The 13001-nt window shown below is 45.6% G+C and overlaps 1 protein-coding gene across 1 annotated transcript in view; it reads left to right on the plus strand.

Annotated features, from left to right (window-relative positions):
- The first annotated feature begins 6360 nt into the window (after positions 1–6360).
- Positions 6361–13001, plus strand: part of B4GALNT1 (beta-1,4-N-acetyl-galactosaminyltransferase 1) — a 613238-nt gene continuing 606597 nt past the window's right edge. Inside the window, exon 1 of the mRNA XM_086966472.1 lies at positions 6361–6498. The gene's annotated coding sequence lies outside the window, so the exon portion shown is untranslated. The remainder of the gene's footprint in view (positions 6499–13001) is intronic.

Below are 13001 nucleotides of genomic sequence, written 5' to 3' on the forward strand. Positions count from 1 at the left end.
ATGTTAATGCTTCGACAAAACAAATCCTGCCTGTTTAGCACTCACCACTTCTGGTAGCAAGAGCGACAGCCTGTTGGCCAGGAGTTTTGCATATATTTTAGTATCGCAATTGAATAGTGACAATTAATGATTCGTGTAAGGTTGAGGGCATGATTCCTGCCTTTGGTATTTCTCCATATAGGGTAACTAAGTGTGGAATAGGAATATCTTGGAACTCTTTGTAAAAGGCTACTGTTAGGCCCTCTGTTCCCAGCGCTTTCCCTGTCTGCATTCAGGCTAATGCCTCTTTTACCTCAAAGGGGATCAACAGGGACATGAGAAATTCCCTGTGTTCTGTGGTGAGCCAATGCATCTGTAGGTATTCCAGATATTCCGCCATAGCGGCCTCATCAAATTTGATGTGTGCGCTGTATAAATTAGCACAGAATCGCTTAAACCTGCGCTACGTGTTCAACGTCAGTGAGTTCCTTGTCCTCATCTAATTTACTTACAATTACACTGGTTACTCAATTAGGGCTCATAGGTGCTGCTAATGCAGTGCTGGGACGTTCCCCCTCTCCATATCTGCTCGTTGTGGCACACGTCCTCAAGTGCCTAATCTCAGCAAAATCCTGATACTCAGAGAACTTGGACTTAATGTCTCCAAATGTTCCTGTATCGCCTGTTTTTTTATGTTGTGGTTCCAGCTCTGATATGTCTATCTCTAGTTGCATTAACCTATTATGGATAGATTTCAGGACTGCTGCGTGCTTAGTAATCGTGATACCCCTAGCATATACTTTAAATGTTTCCCACACTGTGCTAAAGTGGTCCACTGTGCCAGCATTTATGCTAAAGTATTCCTCTATTGCATGCGCCCTTTCATCTTTAAATATTGGGTCAAGCAATGAGTAGGGGGGGAATCTCCATGTGAACGGAGCCATACAACGCAGATGCAATGTGAAGTCTAAAATTACCATGGAGTGGTCTGAATAAGTGCGTGGGAGTGGCTTGCAATTAACTGTCTGTGTTACAAGACTTAGCGATATGAGCCAGTAATCTATTTGCATATGTGAATCATAAACCGACGAGTAATACGTGTATCCACCCTCATTCAGATGCTGTTGTCTCCATATATCCACTTGGCCTGCGCTACGCGCAATATCTAGAAGTGCTTTGGCAGATGCTGACTGACGCCGGGGAGGGCCTTGTGACCGATCCAAACCAGGGTCCAGTATGCAATTAAATTCAACCCACCACCCAAGACCAGTGAAAAACTGCCTCTCTGCATCAGGCGATTCTGAAGATTGTAGAAGACGTGCGGGTCATCATTATTAGGGCCATATAAACTTACTACCTCCACTTCTAAGTCTTCTTTTCGCCATGTAGCAATAACGTATCTGCCCTCCTTATCTGCTTGTATGTTCGTCAACTTTATCCGTGCTTCACCATCTGTCCATGAGAGGACCCCCTCAGACATGGGATGTGAAGCCTGCTGCATTATAGGACTCCAGCAATACCATAGGGGATGATGGACGGAGTGTTGAACAATGCAAGGACTCACCCCCAGTCAACTGATCTGGGTTTAATCCATCCTCATTCTTTAGCTCACTCCGCCACCCCAGCTCAGACATGGCCATATGCAAATCAGTCTGACCCTGTGCCTCATGGGAACAGTCCTATCAAGCAACAAAGGTCCTTGACTGAAAACAATTAGGAAACACTTAAATGACTTATAGGCAACAATCTGCGCTATAATGAAAAATGTGTCCAGCCGGACACTGATTTAATTAGTGGCAAGGTATAAACAAATAGAAGAGAACAATAATACAGTGAGATACAGTCCTGTATCCAGTACAAAAAACAAGGCAAGACAAACCAAGGATTTACAAGGGTAGGGTATTTTGCAGGCAATTTAGAAATAGTGAGATGCTAGTAAAAATAATAGATCAGCCTAGCTGTACTCCTGTAATAAAACACAATTGAGTAACACAGTGGGAAACTAGTGTGTGACTACATAAACTGTCGACGGCGCTTCGATCCTATTAAAAATACATGATCATCATCAGGACTAACATTGCATTGCCTGAATTTGCAAGCCTGGACTACCTCAATTGAGGACGTGGTATCGGTTCCAAAGTGCGTCGTGTTGGACGATCGCACCTTAGTTGAGATCTGATGATCTTCTGCGGGATCCGTTCAGGAGGTTCGGCTATAAATCGGTAACCAGTCAACGGCTACGTGAACCCTGAAGGAGTGCCTGAAGACAGGTCCACGGCGCGTCTGGTAGCCGTTAACAAAAGGAATTAGAGTGATCTAGAATTGAGGGTATCAAGGCGAAGCGCACGGTAGTAGTTAATCTAGTAAGACTCTTTACGGGGGTCCCAGGGATTATGAGAGCCTTATTGTTCCTGTTCGAACATCAACAAGCCGCTGCAGGGCGCGATGGCTCCAGTCATGGGAACAGTCCAGCCCGAACTGCCAAGCTATGTCTTCCCTGGACCAGAAACAAGCATCCTGGGACCGGTTTCTGGCTAATCAGCCATCATCAGTCAGGCTAACTTGAATCCAGTGGCAAAGTGAGCAAGGGGCCCACGTCTGGGCATACCCTGCCAACTTAGGGCAAACAAAGCAATACCAAAGGGGATGATGGACGGAGTGTTGAACAATGCAAGCACTCACCCCCAGTCACCTGATCTGTGTTTAATCCATCATCATTCTTTAGCTCACTTCGCCACGCCAGTTCAGACATGGCCCTATGCAAATCAGTCTGACCCTGTGACTCATGGGAACAGTCCAGCCCGAACTGCGAAGCCACGTCTTCCCTGGACCGGAAACAAGCATCCTGGGACCGGTTTCTGGCTAATCAGCCATCATCAGCCAGGCGAGCTTGAATCCAGTGGCAAAGTGAGCAAGGGACCCACGTCTGGGCATACCCTGCCAACTTAGGGCAAACAAAGCAATACCAAAGGGGATGATGGATGGAGTGTTGAACAATGCAAGCACTCACCCCAGTCAACTGATCTGGGTTTAATCCAGCATCATTCTTTAGCTCACTCCGCCACCCCAATTCAGACATGGCCATATGCAAATCAATCTGACCCTGCGCCTAATGGGTCTAACCCAGGGTGGTGTGGAGTGCAAAAAAACGATGGATTTAGGCCCAGATCCTTGTACTGGGGTGAATGTATGACATTGTTCTACATTCTGTCCATCAACTGTGTTCTTTGCAATTTTCACCCTGAGTGTGCTGGGTATACTCAGACGTGAGTCCCAGGCTCTCCACACCACTGGAGTCAAGCTATCCAGGCTGATGAAGGCTGATAGCCAGAAATCGGTCCTTGGATGCTTGATTCCGGTCTGGGAAAGACATGACTTGGTAGTTCAGACTGGACTGTTCCCATGAGGCACAGGGTCAGAGCTGATTTGCATATAGCCAGTGTCTAACCCAGGGTGGTGTGGAGTGCAAAAAAACGATGGATTTAGGCCCAGATCCTTGTACTGGAGTGAATGTATGACATTGTTCTACATTCTGTCCATCAACTGTGTTTTTTGCAATTTTCACCCCTAATGGGAACAGTCCAGCCTGAACTGTCAAGCCACATCTTCCCTGGACCTGAAACAGGCATCCTAGGACCGGTTTCTGGCTAATCAGCCGTCATCAGACAGGCTAGCTTGAATCCAGTGGCAAAGTGAGCAAGGGACCCACGTCTGGGCATACTCTGCCAACTTAGGACGAACAAAACAATACCAAAGGTCTGGGCATACTCTGCCAACTTAGGACGAACAAAACAATACCAAAGGGGATGATGTACGGAGTGTTGAACAATGCAAGCACTCACACCCAGTCAACTGATCTGGGTTTAATCCATCATCATTCTTTAGCTCACTCCGGCACCCCAGTTCAGACATGGCCATATGCAAATCAGTCTGACCCTGTGCCTCATGGGAACAGTCCAGCCCGAACTGCCAAGCCATGTCTTCCCTGGACCGGAATCAAGCATCCTAGGACCGGTTTCTGGCTATCAGCCCTCTTCAACCAGGATAGTGTGTTTCGCTGTCCCTAGCCCAACAGTCATGTTGATGGGGTCAGTGGCTGTCCAACATGCGACAGCCAACAGGAGCGCGTTTTGTATGTGCCCGCTGCAACTCCCCCCTCCCCCGGCTTCACCGCTCCAGACTTTTACCTTGGGACTCGGCTCTCAAAGTTCCCCTCAGCTCCCTGGGTCCTCGACCACCGCTCAATCTCGTCAGAAGGGATGGAGCTTCAATGTACCTGTAAGTGACCTTGCCTCACCTCTCCGTTCGCTGTGGCTCTCTTTGCTCCTATGTGGGACTACTTTGCTCGCACTGCACCGCAGTCTTTTCCCCAACTTCCATTTTGGCCTCTGGAGGATTCGTGTATGGAGCTATTTCTCTCACTTCGGCGAGTTCGCTCTGACTTCCAACACCAGATTCTCTACACCGGGTTGTTCGCCTGACAGCCCCCTGCTTACTGCATAATATTTTACGCTGTGGGTGACAGGATTCTGTTGCTTCGGCAGTCGGCTTTCCAGAGCTCTACTTAGATGCGGCCATCCTGAAGCCAGACAAGCTCCGCCCCCTGGGTTGTCTAGATTAATGCAGGGTGCTACACTTACATACGTGAGCACCATATACTAAGGGAGCCTCCCCAGGCTGCTTCTTATGGACAGCAACCTCTTTGCTGCAGCCACAGCCACCAGACTGCTAGTTCTCTTGGTACCCGGAGACCGAGTAGGCTGGGCCCGGCCTCTTTTCTACTTTACTTTTACCTCATGGCAAATTTCACTGCTTCATGCCTCAAGGGTCTCACCACCCAGGTGTCATTCTATGTTGGGCTTCAAGTACTTGCAGGAGTCTGGGCCATTTAGGCAGTGCCCCAGCCTCTGCTTCACTTTTCTTCTCCTTTGGGGTGTTCTCCACATGCCTCGAGGGTCTTCCCACCTGTGTATTCTCCCGCGCCGGGCCGTCAGTATCAGCAGAAGGCTGGAGCCATGTAGGCTGCAACCTAGTCGCATCCCATGTGTGTCTTACTGCATATGTGTCATCTATTGCCAGGCCATTTGCGCATTATTCGGATGGGCAGCAGGATTCCTGCACGCTGGCTCAGGCCATCCACAGCTTATCAATGGCATGAGTGGCCTCACCTGTCACCTTGGCAGCACTTCTTCTTTCTCTTTGGTCCAGACTTCCCTTCAAGAAATCTTCACAACAGCACCCCCAGGGACTTTGGGTTCACAGTTTTTCACTTTGGGGAGAAAGGACGTTTGTTGTATGACTTTCTAGATATTAGGGGGATGGTTCGATGAGCTTGGGAGCCCTACGCCTCAGCGGCCATCTTGTTTGGTGCCTGCCCACTGCCAGCGGGTACATTAATGACAGTTGTTGAGAGAAGGAACATGATTGTATTCATCAAGTGGAGAGTTCCACTTTTGAAAAAGGCACTTATGTAACAATTCACATATGCACACTGTTTCGGGAGTGAGGCTGCAATTCAGGAACTCAGAGAAATGATTTAGCAGCTGCAAACCAGATCAATGTTTGGCAGCCATTTTGAATATTAAAAAAAGAAGCAGTTATGAGAAAATTTAAAAAAAGAAACAAAACCTAAAATGAGGACAAAAAGCAAGATAAGTAATAATGATTAATTTTAGCTAAAAAAGGATATAGAAAATTGGTTTGGTTTCAGGACATCTATAGTGATTTTTTATGAAGCTTGTTTACCTGCAGTACTTTTCAGTGTAGATCATTTGCATAGCTGCAGGTCTTTCGTAACACATAAATAGGGTCTGCGATTCGGTGGGTTGATGAGCCCAGACCATCATGCGGTTAAAGGAAGTAAACAGGGCTATGGATAGAGAAGGAATTAGAGATGGGGTTGGTGTTCTACATAAATATTCTGTTTTAAGTGAAGGCAAGTATATTGGTAAGTACACATTTACTACTTTTACTGCCACATCTATGTAACTTGAAGACTCTGCCTTCCTAATAGAGCTTCTAAGAGTTCTTCTAAGCTCCAGCAGGTACCATTGGGTCATGGGGTATTGAAGATTTCCCTTGCAGGGTCAGATCCGTGGCAAATTTTCAGAACACCCACTTAAGATAAATGTGTATATAAATCATCTAAATAGAATTAATTTGTGTATTATTAATCAGTGGACCTACGTTGGACACCGTTAGTTTAATAGACAGTGGGTATGTTGGAAATCTGTCCCTTATGGACCAACTCTGAAAGGCTCTGATTTAGTAGAACAAAGTCTTTGACCAGATGGGGTGTCTCACAATCTTACTTTATTTGTATCCGCAGGACGTGCAGAGTTGTGTGTGACACGAGAAGAACAATCTGTGTGGACCATGTGTCTCCATGTGCCCCAGGGGGCCAGCACCGATGGCCCAAGGTTGAGACAGTGAAGACACCCTGTCCACAGTCGCCATGTCCAAGAACTAGTGCAGAACCAGGGGGCAATGCCTGATAAATTCAACGTCCTTCTTTCAAAGGTAATCAAAATTCGTGTCTCTGTTGTGACACAGGAAAAAGTATACTGGTCTTTGGAAACTGCAAACATCTTTTTATCTTTCTGCCCAATCACCATGGTTTTTAAATACGCATTGCCCCATTAAATGTTCAGACCTGACAGCTCTGCTGCACTGTATAGAACCATCTCAGGTTATAGATGGTTATAACATGTGAGGACAATACATTTCTACCAATGAGATATGGTCTAGTACAAGGCTCAAGTCGGGGGTACACGCGGGTAGTCAGCGTCCAAGGTGGGCCCCACTAAGATATGCTGAATTCGCCCAGGTGTAGATTTCAGACATCGGGACACTTACAGCAGTGCCTGCCATGCTTAATTTATAAAAAACATAGTGCCGGGGCTCTCAACAGGAGGACACTAGAGCTTGCACCACCGTTACCCCTGGCAACACTGCCAATTACAGCACCAACACACTACTAATCACCACACTCTTAAACTTGTGACCAATCATACTATTACAGGCCCCCAAAGCTATAAGAATGGCTTTGGAGGCAAATACTAATAATTGGATATTGAAATGGAATTAATAAACAGAAGTTGTTGTGCTCATACCTAAATTGGCAGACACCACTTCCATGTAGCAGACAGTCATAAGCCCGGGTGCTGACAATTAAGAGCTGGTGCTGAGCACCGGAAAGCACCGGCACAAATTAAGCACTGGTGCCTGCACATTGTCTGCTTTGTTCCAAGCAGCAACGTGCAAACGAGGGGGCTTTGTATTTAAATTCCAGTTGGCCCAAAACGAAGGCCGATGTTAAGGGGCCATCAGGCCTCCTTTTGTTCAGGTATCTTGGCTGGGAGTTATTGGGAGCCTCACACCTAAATGCAATGGAGAAAAAACAAAGACAGACAGCTTATCACTTCACATGTACTTAAGAGAGGCATGCTTTTGACTGTGTTCAGTCCCTTTATATAGGAGGTATGCATGTACTGAAAAATTTAAAGATGTGTTGGTCTGTCCCAAGATTTACACAAAAAAGTATTTAAAAAGCACTACTTTGTTTTTATTCTTTTATAGAGCTATGCCCTTGACATAACACATAAACATTATACACTGACAATAAAGTATAAGTGTGCAGATCAATGTACATGATGTGTTACTTAAGACAGTGAGGGTTACAAGGTGTAGGAGTTACATATCCTCCATAGTTCAGTATGCTATATTAGAAGGATTACAATTTAGCAAGTAACAAAATGATTTTTGTGTTAAAAGCAGTAACCCACTTAACTAGCTGCATAAAATAAAAATCTGTCATCTGCGTGTTACATGGTGTGCTTTGCAGGAGACGTATTAACCCTCTATCGACTCTGATTCAAAACTGGGACCAGACAAAGCACACATCTCTCCAGCAAATGCGTTAACCCAGAGTTATGTTACCGTTATTATTCCCTGAGATTTACGGGACACACAAAGATCTCTGCAGCAGGTGCCCTAACCTCATAAGTTATTTTACAATGCAGACTTTGCAACCAATTAATCAGAACAGATTTTCTGCAACTTTCATCCTTGCTACCAATTTCTTTGTGGCAGAGTTTTAAAAAATTAAATGTATAAATTGAGTCCCAGATTTTGTGTCTGGGTTGCGTCACTTTTTTGGCACAACACCCATGTAAAATCTCCCTTGTTTAATCTTGTAACGAACTCAATTATACTCACAATAGAACTGCTAGGATAATGTCTGAGGTGTTAGGATCAGATGTCTCTTCCCGTGAGGTCATGGGTTGTGATGCCACATACGAAGCCATGCATCATGATGTTACTTGCATACTGTCTAACTTGGTTAGTACCCCCACTTCTTTTTTTAGGACTTGTGTCTCGGTCTAGTATCCAATATTTAATGATGAAAGTGAGGAAGCTGAGTTGGAATCACGACTTCCTTGTCCACGTGCTCCTTGGCTAATAACTTTCTCTCCCTGCGCCTTAAACCATACTGAATGTATGTAACAATGTATGTACAGCGGCATACTCAAAATGATGCCCCCCATGCAGAATGTGTTAAGGGAGCCTTGATTCTCCAATAGCTCACAAATATTTTTAGACTTTTAGCTGAATGGAGGCCCCTTCACCAGCCCACCTGCCCTGCAGAGACTGCAGGGCCATGTGTTACCTCCATGCAGGGCATTAAGTGGGCCAGGTCTCGCCGGTGCTGAGCACTGGCAGTTTTTTTTAAAGGGGCCTCAAAAGGGGTCTCTGTTTTGTACCCTTGGCACAGGCGGTCTGTTTTTTTCCGGACTGCAGTGAAAGCAGGCATGTCAATGTGCGCGTGCTCACACTGCTCACTTCTCACTAGTGGAGAAGCTACGGCATGACGTCAATGCCAGGTGAGCGTTCTAGGGGAAGGGAAATCCTTTAAAGAGTGTCATTTTCTCTCCGGATTTCTCTTTCTTTTTTAAACTCAAGACCAGCAACATTGTCACTATACAAGCCATAGTTGATGCTTATTTATCTTAAGCAACTAACAACCATTGACAAAGCCAATAGTCCTGAGTTGTGGGTATGATGTTACATGTTGTATCACATATCTGGATGCAATGACAGAAACAGCAAAACACAAGTCGGGCGGCACACAATGCTGAGCAAACATTTTGAGCTTCTGTGTTTTTCAGCCACACCCTCAATTACATCGGCCTTGTCCCTTTGAGAGACCCCCGGTTTTTTCATCCCACTTAAAGCCCTGCCCCATGTACAAAACCAAAACGTGATAATTCATAGAATGCACTTTTGCTCGTCTTTATCACAGTTTACACGCTTTAAACGCTTGTTCTTTTGGACTTTTCATTTATCAGAACCCTATGTCTCGAATTCTTTTCAAATAGCCTTTAAAAAAAACACAGCCATGAAGTATGATACTGGCCGTGTCACATCAGTTACAAGCCCCGCATGCAATGCTTTCAGCATTGTTGAAGATCAGATTTTGTTATAACAACCCTTAGTAACACCAAACACAATTCAGAGGGTCCATGCCTGGCGAATGTCACGACCCAGGAGCCTGTGAAAGTTTCCTTTTTTTCACACCTTGCTGGGCGTTTTGTGGGAGTGCTCCTATCCAATGCCTGCTGCGTCATGGGTTTCTCAATAGTCTGCAGAAGTGCTTTTCGAATGGCTTTCCAAGTTCCAATGCCTGCTACATCACGGGGCTCTCGGTAGTCTGCGTAAATGCTCAGATTGGTTTTCCAAAGCCTGCTGCGTCACGATTTTCTCAGCAGTCTTCGGAAGTGCTTTCAGAATGGACGTGTCAGGCCTGCTGTAATAAGCCATCCTTAGCATAATCATAGCTGCCAAGGTTTCAGATTGCCATGTGTGATATTTTCATAATTTCAGTGAAAATATGAGTGACATTTTAACGACTATGAGTGACACTTTGTTATGAGCAAAAATCAAGCAATGAAGACGAGGGAAACATATAGGGGCACGGCAGGCAGCTGGGAATGAAGCAAATTTTAGCAGCCATAGCAAGTTACCAACATCAGGCACACTTACTTCAATTCACACATCATGCAAAAATTGTACATCAGGCCCAACCTTTTTCCTGCAATGCTTTCTTTGACATATCAATTTGCTAATGGTAAATGAGTAAATGTGCAGTTTAATTTGTCGTAAAAGTAATAACTTTCGAACAGAAATAAGAAAGTGGAAAATGTATAGTTCTTGACAAGATGTGAGGTTTTTAACAAACCTTCACAAAGGCTCTGAAAAATCTCTTTACATCCTCAGGCATGGCTGCATGGATCAGTATCACACATCACTGACTGGCACATTCCTGCTTGAAACACGGCAGCAGGCCGCTGAAGACGATCATAATGACCACGCTATTAATGTAAAAGAGTATGTTATTGAGCAGAGAGATATCATTAGGAAGTCATTTACTTAGCGAGGCTGGCGAGTAATTCATTAACGGGCGCCTCAAGGTCGCAATGACTCCCATGGAAAACACAGCAGTCGGGCATGCTTCTGGGGCTCAGCGCAGCTCTGCGCAGAAGTGAAGTGCAATGGTGGTGTGTTCTCTGGGCTGCTGAGAAACCACTCCAGCACGGTCAGTGTGGTTCACTCAGCAGCCGGTGGATCGTCGGGTCTGCTCGCTGGATCGGCCTTTAATTTACCGTGACACACGCAGGAACAGCACTGCCATTGCCAATACAGGCAGCCTGAAACTTGGTCATCATGAACAAGCGTGCAGCTGCCAGCCGCAGCAGTAAGAAGTCTGTGGCCTTGGCTATTTAACTAAACGTGCTCCGCTCCAGTCCTGTCAAGTATCACGCATCACGTGTGACACTCACGCATTTCAGTGCGGTGTTCCGCATCACCGCACTGAAATGCATTGTCACGCATTTTGCCGCTCGCGCCACCGGCGGCTCCTGTGCACGGCTTCTGCTGCTCCGAGTCCCATCCGAGAGCCTGCTGCAGCCAGTGCCAGCAGCTGCTCTAGTTCATTCTAATCATGTAGGTTCTAATCGCTGCTCTCAGCTCGTGCCGGGCAGAGTGAGAGCGCGGCTACAATGTAACATTACAATCCTCGGTGCTGGCTCCAGTCTGGAGCTGTAATTTCCTGCCCCCGCGCTTACATTTGACAGACACGCACTGTTAGAAGTTAATTAGGGGGGGGCGGGGCTGCCCTCTCAGCACAATGCTGTAACTGGCTGACATAGCCAGGTTTACTCACAGGGCGCCAAGGTGATTATAATCCCGATGTGACGCTTACTTGCCGTCACGTCCGAAGGAAGTACTGGAAGTAAAGGCGGGCCACTTAAATCGAGTGGGAGTCCTCGCCGTCGGTCGTGTCTGGTGGTGTGCTGCATTGTCTTCGTGCACAGCTGAGGTGAGCGCCGGCTGCAATAAATAAAAGTGCGTTGGTGGCCTGAGAGACCTCGGCGGGGAGTCACTCAGTCAGTGACCCCCATGACTCGGAGTCAGAGCGGCACAGCTGCCAAGGTTTCAGATTGCTATGTGTAATATTTTCATTATTCCAGTGTAATTATGAGTGACATTTGAGTGATTATGAGTGACATTTTCTTGAGAGCAAAATCAAGCAATGAATAATAAATGTCAGAAATGACACCCATTTGAGCAACGAGAAACTGTAAGAAGATCTTAAAACTGCTACAAAGCACCAAAAATGGAAGGGCACTTGGGAAGTAATGTGGTGGCAAGGGGCATGCAGAGTGGGAAAGAAGCATTCAACCTCCCTAGTGGAAAGACTGAGTAGCATGGACAATGCATATGACCTAGAGTGCCTGCTTCTAAGCACTACCATCAGACCCAAAAGAAAAACCAGAGTTATAGAAATTATGACAGTGCTGTGATCAGTCTGAGCTAGCAGAACCCCTGAACTCACTGCAGAACATGTATAGCATGGAGAGGGAAGTAAAGAGTGTGGGGGGGAAGCTTGGATTCTTGTAACCCCTGATAGCATGGGGTGGAAAAACTGAGAAATAGAGGGGTGGCTGGCAAACTACAGAGGTTTTGTGGCAGTTTCTAGTGACAGGTTAGATCTGTTTTAGATCCTTCACAACTTGATATTTTTAAAATACTAATATTTCCATTTTTAAACAGTACATCCCGCTAGGAGAAATAAAATTCAAAACATTATAGGTGGGAATGAGCAGGAGGCAGTTTACTTTGTGGTGAAAGGGACACGCTCAGTGCGAACTCCAGATCGTCCATGATGCAAGTTAGAGCCGGTAGTTAGCCCGTACCTGGGCACTTAATTTGGACACAACAAGCGTTTGACTATTTAAATATTTTATAAAAAAGGGGGAAAAATATGCTGCACTTCAGATGGTAACAGTTTAAGAATTCCAAAATGTAGTACAACAGTGGGCAGGGATTGCACTTAATGCTTTCAGAACAGAGCAATGATGCATGTCATTCTGGAACTCTGATCAGCTCAACTTTGTTGTCTAATTATACATGTTGTCTCGGTAGAAATGCACACGTCCCACTGTTCAGTGTGTGAATAACCAGGGTCTGGGTGGAAAATGGCACAGTAGAGAGGAGGTTTTATCCAGTAAAGCAATACACAGCTTGTGATGACGAGAATACATAAACTTTGAGAGAGGAACTTTGAAATTAAGCTTATCGTCTAAATAAAATCAGAAAGAATGAAGAGTGGAGACCAGAGCTATCTAAGGAAAAAAGCCAAGCATAAACAGAACATGTCAGAGACAAAAATCCTAAATTTAGAAGCTCGTTTTAGAACTTTTTTCTCAGCCCTCTTAGTTTTCGTGGCAGTCACGTAGGCAGAGATTGTTACATAGGATGAGTGTCCTCAAAGGTCTTGTAGAGTTAGGTCTCATCCCTGACGGTCCTGGTCATCAAGCACTACAGCTCTGTGTAGGTACTAAATAGTTGGAATATGGTTGAGCCCCGAGTAGTGCCACGGATCATGGGGAAGGGTGGTTGTAACCAAGCAGTACGCTTTAACCCAACTTGAGATCTGTTGGCGAAATATAAAATAATAACTG

This window comes from Lissotriton vulgaris, chromosome 1_1, assembly GCF_964263255.1.
Source record: "Lissotriton vulgaris chromosome 1_1, aLisVul1.2, whole genome shotgun sequence".
NCBI lineage: Eukaryota > Metazoa > Chordata > Amphibia > Caudata > Salamandridae > Lissotriton > Lissotriton vulgaris.